Source organism: Camelus bactrianus, chromosome 10, assembly GCF_048773025.1.
Source record: "Camelus bactrianus isolate YW-2024 breed Bactrian camel chromosome 10, ASM4877302v1, whole genome shotgun sequence".
Classification (NCBI taxonomy): domain Eukaryota; kingdom Metazoa; phylum Chordata; class Mammalia; order Artiodactyla; family Camelidae; genus Camelus; species Camelus bactrianus.
This window is the reverse complement of record NC_133548.1, coordinates 5,618,987-5,635,651: the sequence shown is the minus strand read 5'-3', so window position 1 is coordinate 5,635,651 and position 16,665 is coordinate 5,618,987. Positions and strand designations below refer to the sequence as shown.

The 16,665-nt window shown below is 32.4% G+C and overlaps 1 protein-coding gene across 1 annotated transcript in view; it reads left to right on the top strand.

Moving 5' to 3' along the window:
- Nucleotides 1-16,665, top strand: part of TOP6BL (TOP6B like initiator of meiotic double strand breaks) — a 65,009-nt gene that overhangs the window by 14,875 nt on the left and 33,469 nt on the right. The window lies entirely within an intron of this gene.

The following is a 16,665-nucleotide window of genomic DNA, read 5'->3' as shown; positions in this document are numbered from 1 at the left end:
TGTATTTATTCCTAATGTCTTATAGTTTTTTTTGCTATTGTGGTTAGTATTTATTTTTTTCAATATTACTGAATTGAACTGTTACAAATTTTTTTCTGGTAATTTTTTACTTAGTTATAATTGATGCATAACTGTAATTTTAAGGTGCACAACATATTGATTAGATATTTATATGTACTGCAATATGATTGACATTGTAGCTAACACCTCTATCGTGACATACAATTATCAATTTCCCTAGTTGTGGAAATGATTAAGATCTAGTCTCTCAGCATGATTAACGTTTATAATACATATTTGTCATCTCTAATTACTGTACTATTATATCTCCAGGAATTATTTATCTACTAGTTACTGGTATGCACCCTTAAACAACATCTGTCCCATTCGCCCACACACCTCCAGCACCTGGTAACCACTACTTACTTTGTTTTTTTTCTTGTTGAACTGTTATAAATTTTACTAGTTTTTCTGTAGATTCTCTTGGATCCTCTATATGGGCAATCGAAGCATCTCTAAACTCTAACAGTTTTTCTTTTCCTTTTTACTTCTTATATGGGTTATATTCTTTTCCTTGTCATATAGCATTGGATAGAACAATATTAGTATTGGATAGAAGAGTAGGGGTGATATTAGCCATCTGTGTCTTGCTTTCCTTCAGTGAGATAACCTAAAATTCCACCATTAAGTATGATTTTACTATAGTTTTTTGGTATTTGCTCCTTGTCAGGTTAGGGAATTTCTCTAACCTTCTTAATTTGCTAGTAGTGTTTGTTGTATTTTCTAAAGTTCTTTTTCCACGTCTTTTGGGATTATGCTATGTTTTTTTTTTGCCCATAAGAACCAGTGTTCACCTTATCATGAATATATGTGTGACATTATTTTCACCCTATTGAGAATGTTTTTGGGACATTATTTTCCCTCTGAGACCTAGTCACAACCACACAGCTCTGTCATTTTCTTTTTTTTTTTTTTTTTCAGGAGGGGTAAGTAGGTTTATTTATTTATTTATCTGAATGGACATACTAGGGATTGAGCCTAGGACCTTGTGCATGCTAAGCATGCACTCTACCACTGAGCTATGCCCTCCCCACCATGATATTTTTTAAAAATCTTTATTAATATGATGAGTTATGGTAATAGACTTTCTGACCAAAAAAAAAAAAAAAAAAACAAAACACCTTGCAGCTGTATCACAATTTGATTGTATGTTTTTGCATATCCTGGATTTAACTTTTGCATCTGTGTTCCTAGTGAGATTGGCTTATATTATTCTTGTCCTCTTTTGGTATCAAAATTATACTAGCTTTATAAAATGAGTTGGGTAGGTTTATCCATTTCTGTTCTAGAACTTTTTGTGTCTTTTTCACTGAAAATTTGGTAAAGCTAACCTGTAAAAAAATCATTCAAACCTACCGGGTATTTTGGGGTGGGGAGAGTTGAAGAAGGAAATATTCTTCTTAACCAACTTGTTTTCTTTATATATAGAGAGAATAGAATATATAGAGAATAGAATCTGGACTCAGACCCTAGTTCTTTTGATTCCACATATTGTGATCTCTAATCAAACACAAACTTTTCCCCACACATAGTTAAAGATCTGTAAAATAAAAGTGCAGATACTATAGTTATTGAAAAAGTTGACATAGTTGGGTGGGAAGGGACAGACTGGGATTTCAAAATTTGTAGATACTGACAGGCATATGCAGAATAGATAAACAAGATTATACTGTATAGCACAGGGAAATATATGCAAGATCTTGTGGTAGCTCACAGCAAAAAAAAAATGAGACGATGAATATATGTATGTTCATGTATAACTGAAAAATTGTGCTCTACACTGGAATTTGACACAACATTGTAAAATCACTATAACTCAATAAAAAAATGTTAAAAAAAGAAGAAAAAAGTCAACATATAAGTGGACCCATGCAGCTCAAATGGGTGTTGTTCAAGGGTCAACTGTATATATATTTCTTTTTTTAAATGAATGTGCGTGCACACACACACACACAGAGTCCCTTACTCCCAAGCATTCATCCACTACATATTTATTGAGCATGTGCTATGTGTTAGGTATTTTCATCTTAGTTTTCAAATTAATTGATGTAAAGTTATTTATATTATTATTTTATGATTTAAAAATATTTGTACTTATCTCTTTGGGGTTTCTTATATTGTTTTTGTGCCTTCTCTTTTTCTTAACGGTGGTAATGATAACACTAACAGGAAAGATTTCATTTTAAACTCAAAAAGATTAAGTAACTTGTTCAAAGTCATAAATCTAGTAAGTGGTTGAGTAGGATATATGAACTTAGACAGTCTGGCTTCAGAGGCTATGTCTTAACCACTATTTCATAGTATTTTGTTCTACTCTACAGTATACTGTTTTGCTAGAGGTTTGACTACTATATTAGCTTTTCAGATAATCAACTCTTTTATCTATGCTCAGTGAATGAGTAGATACTAATTTCTCTTTCTTTTGACTACTTCTCACTTTACTCTCATACAGCAAGTTGAAGAAATCTATAGCCTGTATCACATTTGCTGGTTGAGTTGTTGAGGTTGTATGAAGAGGCAAGTGTAGTCTTGGGAAAATGGTCATGTTTTTCTCCTTCCATTTTCAATCTTCGTCCTATTTATTTGGGAACCAATGTAGTGTGAGACTCAGGTGCATATTCCTTTGTTAGAGACTTGAGTTACCACGCCTTTGTTGACTGGCTTGCTTGGCTGGGTGATCCCACTGAATATGTAGAAACGGACACTAGTCTCTTTGCTTTTCGAGGAAGTGAATAAAGCTTTGACACAATATTTCTGAAAGGTTGCTGATTCTCCATTAAAATGTCCCGCTTTTTATTTCCTTCTCTAAAGCATGTCTGGGGTTGTTTTATAATGTGGAACTCATTAGCCAATTTAACTAATGACATCAAACCACAGAGCCAACCAAAGACCTTTTCATCTTTTGGCTTAATTAGCTTCATTTTTTAAAAAGCTTGATATTACTACTTTATTCACTGGTTAAAGGCAAGAAAACTAAATAGTTACTGGTTTGGTGAGTCACTTGGGAAAAAAATAATAACAACAAACAACCAGATCTCAATTTTTGCCATCATCAGAGAAATTATTTTTAGATGGAACTTTTTGTTAAAGAAGCAAGATAGCCCATTTTAGAAAATTAGGGGGAAATAGAGAAGAGGAAAAAGATTCTTACAAACTTTCCTTCCATGTATTTTTAGTATAGTTGTAATCACAATATATACACAATTTTGTCCTACTGCTTTTTTCAATTGACATGTAAGTGTTTTTATGTTATGGTAGTCTTCTAGTCATTATTTTTAATGGATAAGTTGTCCATAAAAAGATGTATCATAAATTAATTAACCATTTAATATTTTTAGGCATTTAGGTTTGTTCTTTTTTTTTTTCCATCGCTATGAATAGTGGTATATTGTAGTGGTTAAGAACTCATACTGTGTGCCCCTGAGCAAGTTGTTTGATCTTTCGACATTACCTACCTTACAGAGCTGTTTTGAGGATTAAATGAGGTAATACACATAATGCATGTAGGACAGTGGTTATTCTGAGTACATAGTTCTCAATAAGTGCTAATTAATGTTAATGTCACTGGGATGAATATCTTGATGCATATAGTTTTTTACTTAATTGAAAAATTTAGGACTAATTTCTTGAAGTAGCTTTAACTTGAAAAAAGCCTATATTTTTATAGCTCTTGAAATTGCTTTTTAAAAAGTTGTGTCATGTAATAGTAGCATTTTTATGTAAGGATATCAACTTCTTGTACTTTGCTAGCATTAGGAACTTCAATTACTTAAACTATTTTAGCCAATTTACTAGTTAGTGAAATGGTATATAGTTTAAATTTGTATTTATTTGAACCTTTTAGTAAGTGTTTACTATCTGTACTTTTTCTGAACTTTTTCCCTGTCTTTAGGGAAAAACTTCTAAGATGAAGTTTAGTGTAAATTCAGTCATTAGCTGAGTGCCATGATCTGAATGTTTGTGTCTCCCCAAAATTCATATGTTGAAATCCTAATGGCTAATGTGATAGTATTAGGGGATGGGACCTTTGGGAAGTGCTTAGGTCATAAGGGTGGCACCCTCATGAATGGGATTAATGCTTGTATAAAAAAAGACCTAATAGAGTTCTCTAGGTTCTTTTGCCATGTAAGGATACAGTGAGAAGTCTGCAATCCAAAAGAGGGCCCAGAACCTGACCATGCTGGCACTCCCATCTTAGACTTCCAGACTCCAGAACTGTGAGAAATAAATTTCGGTTGTTTATAAGCCACTCAGTCTGTGGTAGTTTGTTGTAGCAGCCCAAATGGACTCAGATACTGTTTTAGTTGTATTTTTAGGCTTGACGCCATGATATACAGATCAGTGAGATTCAATTTCACTGTTCTGATGCCATTTTATTTCAAGATGCACAGTTGGCTATAGAATGATAGGTCTAATGTAATGATTTCCTAAATCTCATTTTCTTCTAATACTCTACTGATACAAGAATATCACTGGGTATTCTTGAAGAATTACAATATTACCTAGAGATGTTCTTTAAACAACAGCTACTTATATGATGATTTTTTCCAAAGAGAATAAAATAGTGAAAACTGTATATATAGATACTGAGTGTCTATACATATATGTCTGTCTCCATATATGTGTATAATAGTCTTTTAATTTAATTCATTCTAGATAGGTATATATAGTGATTAAAAACACAGGCTTTAGAGTCAGTCAGCCCTTTACTTAAGTCCCAACTTTTACACACTATGTAACATTGAACATCAGTTTTTCTCAGTTATAAAAATAGGAATAATAATAGAATTCCTATCTCATAGGGTTGTGCAAATTTAGTTAGGTAATATTATAAAGTGTTAATATAGTGCCTCACACATAGGGAATGCTTAATAAATATTGTTTAATAATAACACATTCAGTTTTAATCTGAATAATCAGGCTCGGTTCTAAATAAAATTTCTCTTTGTTTTGTTCCAAACTTTCTGAAAGGATTTCTTGAATATAAAACACTTGTTTTGGGGAAGCTAACAGGAAACTTGATGGCATCAATTCTCTTTGTTTATTGAATAGGGAGAGGGTATAGCTCAAATGGTAGAGCACTTGCTTAGCATGCATGAGGTCCTGGGTTCAATCCCCAGTACCTCCTCTAAAAATAAACAAACATAGTTACCTCCCCCTACTCAAAATAAAATAATTAAACAATAATTAATTTATAATTAAATAATACAAGGGCCAACAAATAAAATAATGGAGAATAGAGTCCAGAAATAGGCTTATACTTATACGGTCACTTGATTTTTTTTGTAAAGGCACCAAAGCAATCCAATGAAGAAAATCTTTTCAACAAATGTTGCTGGAACTACCAGATGTCTGTAAGGGGAAAAAAGGAATCTTGACATCTACTGCAGGTTGCACAAAAATTAGAGGCAGAAGATAGACCTAAAAATAAAAGCTGTGAAGATTCTGGAAGAAAACAGGAGAATATCCTTTAAGAATAGGCAAAGATCTTAGGGCATAGAAATAAGTAACCATAAAAGAAAAAAGTTGATAAAATTAATCAAAATAAAGAACTTTTGCTCATCAAAAGACTTAAGAAAATGAATAGGTTATCAATAGTTGTGAGAAAATTTCTGCAAAACATGTCTGGCAACAAACTTTTATCCATAATATCCATAATATAAAAACAGCTTCTGAAACTTAACGATAAAAAAGACATCTTGATTTAAAAAAAAAAAAATGGACCAAACACTGCACACGTCCTAGGATGGCAGTGATGATGATGATGGCAGTGATGATGATGGGGGGGAAGCTGGGAAGGGGGTGAAATAGGTAAAGGAGATGAAGAGATCCAAACTTCCAGTTATAAAATAAGTAAGTCACAAGGATGTAATGTAGGAATATAGTCAATATATTGTAATAACTTTGTATGGTGACAGAATGTTACAAAGACTTACTGGACTTATTGTGGTGATCAATTTATAATGTATATCAAATCACAAATGTCAAATCACTATGTTGTATGCCTGAAACTAATATAAAATTGTATGTCTACTATACTTCAATTAAAAAAAGAGAATAATAATGATAATGAAGATAACAAATGTTGGCAAGTATGTGGTGAAATTGGAAACTTTGAACGTTGTTGGTGGGAATGTAAAATTGTTCAGCTGCCACAGAAAAAAAGTTTGGGAGTTCCTCTACAAGCTAAACATAGAATTGCTATACAACAGTTCCACTTCTATGGATATACCTAAAGGAGTTGAAAGCAGAGGCTTAAAATAGAGATTTGCACACCAATGTTCATTACAGCATCATTCACAATAACCTAAAAGTGGAAGCAACCCAGTGTCCATCAACTTACGAATAAATAAATTGTGATATGCATATGAATATTGTTCAGCTATGAAAAGGAATGAAGTTCTGATATGTGTTAAAACATGGATTAACACTGAAAACTTTATGCTAAGTGAAATATGCCAGACAGAAAGGACAGATATTGTATGATTCTACTAATATGAAATATCTAGAATAGGCAAATTCATTGAAACAGAAAGTGGATTAGAGGTTACCAGAGATGGGAGGGAGGGAGAATTGGGACTTGCTGCTTAATGGTTGCAGAGTTTCTGTTTGGGATGATGAAAAAGTTTTAGAAATAGGGGGAAAGGGGATAGGAAGGAATAAATTTGGGAGTTTGAGATTTGCAAATATTAAGTGCTATATATAAAAATAGAATTAAAACCCCCAAATTTCTTCTGTATAGCACAGGGAACTATATTCAGTATCTTGTAATAACATTTAATGCAAAAGAATATGAAAACAAATATATGTATGTATATACATGACTGGGACATTGTGCTGTACATCAGAAATTGAGATATTGTAACTGACTATACTTAAATTAAAAGAAATTTTTTTAAATTAAACAAACGAACAAAGTTTTAGAAACAGATAATGGTGATGGTTGTACAACATTGTAAGTGTAATTAATGGCAATGAATTGTGTATTTTAAGATAGTTAAAATGGCAAATTTTATGTGTATTTTACCACAGCTTAAAAATTTAGAATGTAATATACTCCAAACTATTTAATTTGCACTTTAAATGAGTGGATTGTATAATATGTGAACTGGATCTGAATAAAGCTGTTTTTTTTTAGTGGGCTAAAGGTTTGAATAGATAATTTGCAAAAGAAGACATCCAAATGGCTATTAAGCACATGAAAAAGTGCTTATCATCAGTCACCAGGGAATGTAAATTAAATTCACAGTCCACTAGAAGAGCTAAAATTAAAGAACACCAGGTGTTAGTTAGCAAGGATATAGAACAATCAGAACTCTGATATAATGCTCGTGAGAGTGTAAAATGGTACAACCACTTTGGAAGACTGTCTGTTTTGACAGTTTCTTATGAAGTGAAACATAAACCTATGCCATGACCCTTCAATTCTATTTCTAGGTATTTACCGAAGAGAAATGAAAATACGTGTCTAAAGCAAGATTTACAAAAGCTGTTCATAGCAGCTTTATTAAAAATAGCAAAGAGCTGGAAAAATCCCAATGTCCAACAATAGAATGGATAAATAAATGAGTGTATTAATGTAATGGAATGCTAATCAGAAATAAAAAGGAATAAGTTACAGGCATACTTGGATATTTTGCAGATTCAGTTTCAGACCACCCAGATAAAGTAAACATCACAATAAAGCAAGTAACAAAGTTTTTGCTTTCCAGTACATATAAAAGTTATGTTTACAACATTGTAAAATGACTATAACTCAATTTAAAAATGTTAAAAAATAAATATTTAAAAATTATGTTTACACTATACATAGTCTATTAAATGTGCAATAGCACTACGTCTAAAAAATAAACATACCTTAATTTGAAAATATTATTAAAAAATGCTGACCATCATCTGAGCTTTAAGCGAGTCATAACTTTTTTGCAATAGTAACATCAAAGATCACTGATCGCAGAACACCATAACAAACGTAATGAAAAATTTGAAATATTATGAAAATTACCAAAATGTGACACAGACATGAAATAAGCAAATGCTGTTGGAAAAATGGCACCAATAGACTTTCTCCACGTGGGGTTGCCACCGACCTTCAATTCAAAAAATAGTGTCTGCAAAGTACAGTAAAGTGAAACGATAAAACGAGATATGCCTGCACTGATACATGCAGCAACATGAATTCATCTCACAGATGTTACGCTGAGAAAGAAAATGGACACAGAAGAATCACTGTATATGATTTCATTCATACAAAGTTCAAGAACATTTAAACTAGTGAAAAAAAATTTAAGTGATTGCCTCTGAGAAGTGGTCACCAGGAAAAAAAGCAATTAGGTATTTTCTGGGATGATGGAAATGTTCTGTATCTTGATGGAGCATAAGTTACCTGGATATATACATTTGTCAAAACTGCAAACTCTACACTTAAGATTTGTGCATTATATTGTAAGTAAATTTTACCTAAGTAAAAGAACTGTAAACACAAATATTGAAATCTAGTTAGTAGGTTTGCTTTTGCAGAGATATGGTTTAACAATTCTGAGACTACTTTCTGTATTCTAGCTTGATAAATTGAGTAAATATTTTGAGGTTACAGGGAACCTGATTTTTCACTGTTGGATAAGGAAGTTGCAAGTATGGAAAGGGGGCAGACTAAAATGCACACTGTAGAATTGGAACTCATGGTTCCAATTGTGTATATATATGTATTGTATATGATAGATAAATATAGAAATAGACACGTGTGTATCCTAGCTTTTATCTGTTGACAGAGCCTAGAAATAATGATATCCTGATAGCAATTGCTTAGCTCTCAAATCTTGGTTTCCAATACACCCTTCTCCACCAAAAAGAACTAGAACTCCTTGGATAAAACACTGACTCCAGGGTTGGGGTAGGGAAAATACAAGATGAGCCTAGAACATCCTTGAAATTCCTCAACGATTATGTGGATGGACAATGGAGCCAGCTTGCAGGGACTTTCATTGACCAAATATAGGAAAATAATATAGGGTAAATAATGATAGTAAGAGATTATAACTCAGTGAATAAAATAAGAACACATGACTCCATACTGATAGAAATAAATAAGGGAGAAAGGAAAGCATTTCTTTACAGGTAGAATGCCAACTAATAAATGTAGAAGGGATAAAGGAAATCCCTTTATCCCTTAGGAAATCATCAGTGGGTGCAAAAACTAATGAGTGCAACTTTGATGAGGAAAAGAATATATACATAATTTGTGGAGAGGTACTTTGAAAATATTTATTAGTTACAAGGGGAAAATACTAACTTTTCAGTAAAGGAATCTATAGGAGATGTTAACCAAAAGATCAAAGTCAACATCACCATTATTAGAACAAACTGATACATCCCTCCTGATAGGTGCTGAGAAGGACACATCACTTTGGTGGAGTTTCTGGAAAAAAAAAAGCTATAAAGACATTATTAGAATAGTTGCTGAAATGTGAATATGGACTATGGATTAGATGATGATTCTATATTCATACAAAATTTCCTATTTTGATAATTATACTGAGGTTACGTAAGAGACCTTTCTCTTATAAAATAATCACTGAATTACTTAGGGGTAAAGGAGCACAATACCTCCAACTTATTCTCAACTAGTTCAAGAAAAAATATGCATCCATACACACACAGAGAAGCAGAAAGAGGATAAAGCAAATGTGTCAAAATATACAATTTCTAAATCTGGGTAAAGGGCGTATGGGCGTTCCTGGTACTATTCTTGCACCTTTTCTGTAAGTTTGAAATTACATAATAATAAGTGACAAAAATGTATACAATTCCATTGGAAGATTATAATAATTTATAAAGCTTTCCCCTCTTTCAAGACATTTGGTGATTCCCAGTTTTGTGGTATTATAAATATTACTTTGATGAAATTATTAAATTGTTTTGCATAAAGTTATTGCAACTTACATTTTTGCCATCAGTGCATACAAACACCTGTCTGATCCCCCTCTCACCAGTATTGTGTACTACTAATTAAAGAAGACTTTGACAGTGACCTCAAGCACCTCTGACTCCAGAAGGGTTTGTTAACTTGATAGGCAGGATATTGTATTTCATTTTTCAGGTATTTAAAACACTTAAAAAACTTTAAAAGCAATTTCAATTATTATAAAAAAGTTAAAATAAGTCAAAAGGTGAAAATATTTATAATATTATAATCTCAGAGACAACCATACTTAATACTTTGGCATACCTCTTTTCAAATTATCTTAGTGGTGTTTGTGTGTATTTCTATTTCTACTTAGAATAAAACTAGAATTATTGTATCTCGTTTTCATTTACATTTTTCATACAAGTGAAATGACTGTCTTAACGTTTATTGATTTGTTTATTTCTTTGTTGGATGTTTGTTCACATTCTTTGCTTCTTTTCCCCTTTAGGATCTTAGTATTTTTCTAATTGATACAAAAGTCTATCCTTTGTCGAGTAAACCTCTATGTCATTGGAGGCAATTGTTTTCTTAGGGTTTGTGTGTGTGTGTGTGTGTGCGCAGTATTTTAATTTTGAGTATTTACATTTTTTTAAAGTTTTCTTCCTTTACCTTCTGTATATTTACTGGAAATAGATTAAACTACTTATGATCAGCTCTGGTCCAAAGAATCCCCTCCTTAGCATACTTGGTAATTGACATTCTTCATAAATGCAGCTTCTACATAGGTTAAGTCTGAATTTTTTAAAAGTTGAGGTATAATTGACATATAACATTGTATTAATTTCAGGTAAACAAGATAGTGTATCACTATTTGTATATATTGCAAAGTGATCACCACAATGTCTGGTTAACATCTGTCATCATATATTACAAACTTTTTTCTTGTTGGAAACTTTTGAGATCTACTCTTTTAGCAACTTTTAAATATGCAATACAGTAACTGCAGTTCCCGTGCTGTACAGTATATTCCTATGCATTCCTATGACTTACTTATTTTATACCTGGAAGTTTGTACCTTTTGACTTCCTTCAGCTATTTCACCCCACATCCCCCCAGATCCCACCACTGGCAACCAACAATCTGTTCTCTGTGTCTATAAGCTCTTTTTTTGTTTGTTTTTAGATTTCACATATAAGTGAGATCGTATGGTATTTGTCTTTCTCTCTCTGACTAATTTCACTTAGCATAATGCCCTCAAGGTCCATCCATATTGTCACAAAAGGCAAGATTCCATTCTATTTTATGACTAAATAATATTCCATTGTGGATATATACATACCACATTTTATTTATCCATTTGTCTGTTGGTGGACACTAAGGTTGTTTCCATGACTTGGCTATTGTAAATAATGCCACAATAAACAATTGGGGTATATATATCTTATCAAAATAGTGTTTTTGTTTTCTTCAGGTAAATACCCAGAAATGGATTTGCTGGATCATATGGTAGTTCTATTTTTAATTTTTGAGGAACCTCCATACTGTTTTCTATAGTGGTTGTACCAATTTCCACCAGTAGTGTACAAGTGTTTCCTTTTCTCCACATATTCACCAATACTTGTCATTTTGTGTATTTTTTATAATAGCCATTTTAACAGGTGTGAGGTGATATCTCATTGTGGTTTTGATTTGCATTCCCTTATGATTAGTGATGTTGAGCATCTTTTCATGTACCTGATGGTCATCTGTATGTCTTTGAAAAAATGTCTATTCAGATCCTCTGCCCATTTTAAAGTTAGACTGTTTGGGTTTGTTTTTTGTGTTGTTGTTGTTGTTTGGCTATTGAGTTGTATTGGTTCTTTGTGGGGTTTTGGATATTAACTCCTTTTCAGATATGTGATTTGCAAATTTTTTCTTAATAGGTTGTATTTTCATTTTGTTGATAGTTTCCTTTATTGTAAAGAAGCTTTTTAGTTTGATGTAGGTTCCACTTATTTATTTTTACTTTTGTTGCCTTTGCTTTTGGTGTCAAATTGAAAAAATCATTGCCAAGACCAATGTCATGGAGGTTACCATCTATATTTTCTTCTAGGAGTTTTATGGTTTCAGGTCTTACAGTCAAGCCCTTAATCTATCTCGAGTTAATTTTTGTGTATGGTGTAGGATAGTGGTCTAGTTTCATCCTTTTGCAGAGTATTTACATTTTTAATTTAAAAATACTTTTAGACTTACAGAAGAGCTGCAAAAACAGTGCAGAGAGGTCCTATATAACCTTCACCCAGCTTTCCCTACAATTAATATTTTAAATAACTGCAGTATGATTACCAAAACTAAGAAATTAACATTGGTAAAATATTAACTAAACTACAGACTCAAGATTTTATCAGTTTTTCCACTAATGTTCTTTTTTCAATTCCTGAATCCATTCCAGGATCTCACTTTGCATTTAATTGTCATGTCTTATTAATTGCTTTTCATATGTGATTGTTCCTCAGTCTTCCTTTTTCTTTCATTACCTTAACATTTTTGAAGTATACCTGTCAGACATTTTGTAGAATGTCCTTCAGTTTGAGCTTGTTTGATGTTTTCTTTTGTTAAGTTGAGGTTATACATTGTCAGAATACCACAGAGATGATGTGTCCTTTTCAATGCATCATATCAGGGGACTGATGATGTTGATATGTCTTATTGTTGGTAATATTAACTTTGATCACTTGATTAAGGTGTTATCTGCCATATTTTTCCAAGCAGAGTTACTCTTTGTAATTTTTAGATATTTGGAGGAAATACAATGAGGCTATGCAAATATCCTGTTTCTTCTTAAACTTTCATCTACTAACTTAGCATTCATTGATGGATCTACCTGCAGTGATTGTTACTATAGTGTTATTGTGATTTAATATGTCCTCATTCCTTCTACATATTTATTGGAATATCTGTAAGGAAAAGCTGTCCCTTCACCTTTAATTTATTAATTCAGTTATTTATAAGAGGATGAACTTGTGGATTTTTATTTTGGGGGGCTATAATTCAATACTATTTTGAGTATTTTCAACTTTTACAATTCCTGCCTCATAATGTTATTATTTTTGCTTTAATCTTTTACTTGTATGTTAAGGAAAATGCAAGAATAAAAAATAGTCTTTTATATTTATTCACTTATTCATTATTTCTGAGTCTCTTCATTTCTTCCTATTTATCTGGGTTTCCATCTTTAGCCTAAAGAGCATCCTTAGCATTTCTTGTAGTGCAGGTCTTCTAGTGACAAATTATTTCATCTTTTGTTTATCTAAAAATGTCTTTATCTTACCCTCATTTTAAAAGGATATTTCACTGGAATTGAAATTCTAGCTTGACAGTTTTTTCCTTTCAGCATTTTAAAGATGTCATTTCATTGTCCTCTGGCCTCCACTGTTTCTCAGAAGTCAGCTGTAACTCATGTTATGGTTTCTCTATATGTAATATGTGCTTTTCCTCTAGCTTCTTTCAATGTATTCTCCTTATCATTTTTCAAGTCACTTTGACTGTTATGTACCTAAGTGTAATTTTCTTTGTATTTATCCTGTACTGAGGTTTGTTGAGTTTTTCACATCTTACTATTTTTCATCAAATTTTAGAAAATTTTGTTTGATTTCATGTTTTTCCTGTCCAATTCTCACTTTTGTCTCCTTCTGGGACTCTAATTACACATATTTTTGACTAGTTGGTATTATCCTGCAAGTCTCTAAAATTCTATTTATTTTTCTTCAACCTGTTTTTCTCTGCTCTCCAGATTGGATAATTTTTGTTCTTTGCCTTCAATGATTTTACTGACTTTTCAGTCATCTCAATATTATTATACTGTCATCTACCATTAAACCTATCTAGTGAATTCTAAGTTTAGTTACTGAACTTTTCAGTTATAGAATTTCCCATTTGGTTCTTTTTTTTTAAACAGCATATTTCTCTTCTGACATTCCCTATCAGTTCATTTCATTTAAATTACCTTTTAAGCCTTTGAACATATTTCTTATATATGCTTTGAAGTCTTTGCTAAATGTAAAAAAAAATGTCTTTGTTAAATGTAACATCTGTGACAGGCTTGATTTTTATTTAGTGCTTTTTTGTATGAGTTATATTTTTCTTTTTCTTTGCATGTCTATTATGTATTTTCTATTGGATAATGTGATCATATTTTATATTCTTTTCTACCTCTGAAGAGTTGATTTTTGTTCTAGCAAGCAGTTCTAGCAGACTAATCACCTTAAATTTGTGCAGGCTTGTTTTTTTTATACATTTTAAAGGATGGATCTGTAGAAAGCCAAGTCATTTTCCAAACCCCTCTAACTTGACCTCCAAACTGTATCTTCTCTATGAATCTTGTTGAGGCTTGGTTTTAGGCTTTTTTTTACAGTGGATCAGGAGCAGACTTTCTTCTAGAATTTGGTTTTTACTACTAAAGCATTACCTTTTTGCCATCTCATCTGGACACCATCAGTTTTATCAAGTTCCCTCCATTTTGGTTGGGTCTGAAGGTCAGCATTTTTCCAGGATTGCTTCACCACTAAAATATTCCATAGCCTCACCTGGAAATCTTCCATAGTCTCACCTGTGCGTACATAGCCCTGCCCTTGGCCAAGGGCTCATGAGGAACTTCCACACAGACTTTTGGTACTCACTTCTGCACAGCTCCCTCCTCTCCAGTGTCCTACTTTGCAGATTCCAGGTACTTTCACAACCCTGAGCTCTATTCCCTATCACCTCAGCTTAATGGAATCACACAATATGTGGCCTTTGTGTTTGGCTTTTTTCACTAAGTATAATGTTTTCAGGATTCATCCATGTTTGTATGTAGCATGTAACATAACAGTACTTCATTTCTTTCTATGGCTGAATAATATTCCACATTTTGTTAATCTATTCATCATTTGTTGGACATTTGGGTTGTTTCCACTTTTTCCTATTATGAATCATGCTTCTATGAACATTCAAGGACCACCTTTTCTTTTAAATGTGCTCTTTAATAGTATCTAATCTACCATCCATAGGGTTTTCATTTCAAACACTGTATCTTTAATTTCCAAGATTTCTAATAAGGTTTTTTGCTGTTACTTTCTGTTTAATTGATGGCATGTATTTTCTTTTTATATTTGAGGGTATAATATATAGAGCACTTAATTTTAAAGTCCCTTTCAGATTGTTTTATTAACTGTTTCCTCGGGTATATGTTTTGTTGGTGTCATAGTTTTCATGGTATTGATCTTTTTTGGTTGGTAATTTTTAGTTAAGAGCTAATTGTTCATGATCCTTTTGTCCTGAACACATCCTGTATTGAGAGCCTTCCAGTAGGAGGTTCTCTGGGTTGTTGAGCTGTAATCTACAGAGCATATATCTTGGATTAAACTTTGCTTGAGCGGCAAGATAAAAAAAAAAAAAAAAACTCTTGCATCTTAATAGAATATATAGTTCTGAGCCTCGTCTGCACTTATATCACATGGGTCTAACACCCTTACCCTGCATTACTGAGGCTGCTACTAGCATCACTTGGCTTTAACCAACCCTCACATAGGTAGGTGGCATACCTTTAGCTTTTGTCCATGTTTTGGTCCCTTGCCTAGACCTCCTATATGTGGCCTCTGTGTTTCTTGTTCTTAAACCAGTTGATGTTACGATAGTAGCGCCATGTTTTTTCCATTCCATGTCCCACATACAGTGCATCTTTGGTCTTTACTTAGCATTGTAGATTCTCTCTCTTTTTTGTTTCTGAAGATTAGGGAAGAATACCTCTCTATTTCTGGTCTATAAAGATTTCTCTTTTCTTTTTTCTTACCATGACTATGTTTTACTAAGATTTTAAAATACTTGCTTTATCATTTTATGTGCTTGAATGAGAAGATGAAACTTCACCATATGCTCGACTTACCTAGAAATAGGCAGCTTTTTCTTTAGTTCTGTTGTTTTACCTTTTCACGTGTAACTCTAGTCAGTCCATCTGGATTTTTTTTTTTTTTTTGATGTATGGAGTGAGCTTACTGAAATTGATTTCCCCCAAATAACTACTCATTTTATTTTAAATTGTTATTAAGAGTTCTAGAGAATTCAAAATTATTCACAAGCCTTTTTCTCATGTATCTACATGTTTTCCCCATTCCGCAGACATTACTACTTTAAAGAGAAGTAGGATTCTGGAACAGTTGTTTCTTATTTCACAGAAAAGTAATTGAATCACAGGAAAAAGGGTCGTCCTAGGTCAGAAAGTTAGTCATTAGTAAAACTGAAGACTGATGCAAGTCATCCTGGTTTAGTGCTAAGCTCACTAAACTTCAGTGTAGCATAATCTTGCTCCCATATTATCTCAGGCTTCATGACTGAATTATAGTTTAAAAACAAACTAATGGCAAGAAAAATATTGCCCATTATGATTGATAGCTAGAACCTGATCTTGGTAAATTCCATACTTTTGGGGATGGTTTAAGTTTTATTAGATATATGGTATGAATTCTTTAGAAGAAAGTTATGCTATTATCTTAGGATGTATTTTATTGTTACTTTTTAGAGTTGAATTCTTATATAATATCAACATTATCAACCTCATTTATAAGGTAGAACTTGCAGAGACTGAGATATATATCTTTATTCATATTTAGTTCTCCATTATAATATTACTGTAGAGGAAGACTAAGGGATGGCATTTTACAAAATGGGAGATTTGGGTTTTT